This window comes from Penaeus monodon, chromosome 34 (assembly GCF_015228065.2).
Source record: "Penaeus monodon isolate SGIC_2016 chromosome 34, NSTDA_Pmon_1, whole genome shotgun sequence".
NCBI lineage: Eukaryota > Metazoa > Arthropoda > Malacostraca > Decapoda > Penaeidae > Penaeus > Penaeus monodon.
The window spans coordinates 18,074,397-18,075,431 of NC_051419.1; positions in this window are offsets into that span (position 1 = coordinate 18,074,397).

Sequence of the window (1,035 nt, forward strand, 5' to 3'; positions counted from 1 at the left end):
GTAAATTTTACAAGAAAATAACAGGGCAATATCATCCTCACACATATCTGAGAAAAAATAAATTTAAAAGTTAGAAAAAGCAACAACTCTGAAAAATTATCCTTTAAGAGTTCTTCAGCTTGATAGATTGTTGAATAAAATTAAGAAAGTAATCTATATATATGTCTGTATGAAGCATCTAAATCTAACATTCTTAGAAATATTTATGTTTAGACATGACGTGAATATTTACTGAAAACTACAACAATTTTGCTAATTTCAAGAAAAATTATATGTATCATATATTCTTATTAGTTTATAATATACCAGCTAAACTCATGACTTTCTGTAAAGTCAGTGTTCTCAAAAAATTATATAGCTCAAACTTGCTAACCATTAGATTTCTTGCCTTAAAAACAGCCAAATATTTCTTTAATCCATTGGATCTGGGTTACAAAAACTTTAAATCTAAAAAATTGGCCAAGGGGTAGATAAAAGTAATATTGTCAAGGAAAAAAAATGGCATAAGGGCAGGTTACAGAAATGTCTCATCATGAGTCCTCAAAGCACTGAAAGTCAGATCATCTCAGTGGGTTTTCAGGAAGGAGCTTGATTGCAAACTCCTGCAGGATTTCCATGTGGATTTCATGTGGTCAGGGTCTAGAAGTCACACACCTGGGAAAGTCACCACTCAAACAAGGTTAATGCCTGGATTTTGGTATAAGAATATGGGTGCTAAGGAACCTAGATCCAACAGGTTAAGCTGAGAGACATTTTCTTGTTTTATTTACTTTCTGCTTTTGTGTTAGATAAGTTTGTTTGTACATAATAAAATTCCGTGTGCTGTTATGCAAGCAAGCAATCACTTCTAAACTCCCATGAGAATAAATGATCATCAGGAAACAACATTCATTATTCTTTTTTAATTCAAATAATTCTAATAAACATATATGCAAAACTTGCTAACTCCAAAGATTCATCTTGTTATTTTTAGAAATCCACATTTTGTGATGATGTACATAGTTTTATTTCCAAAAGATATGACCATTTTGTAAA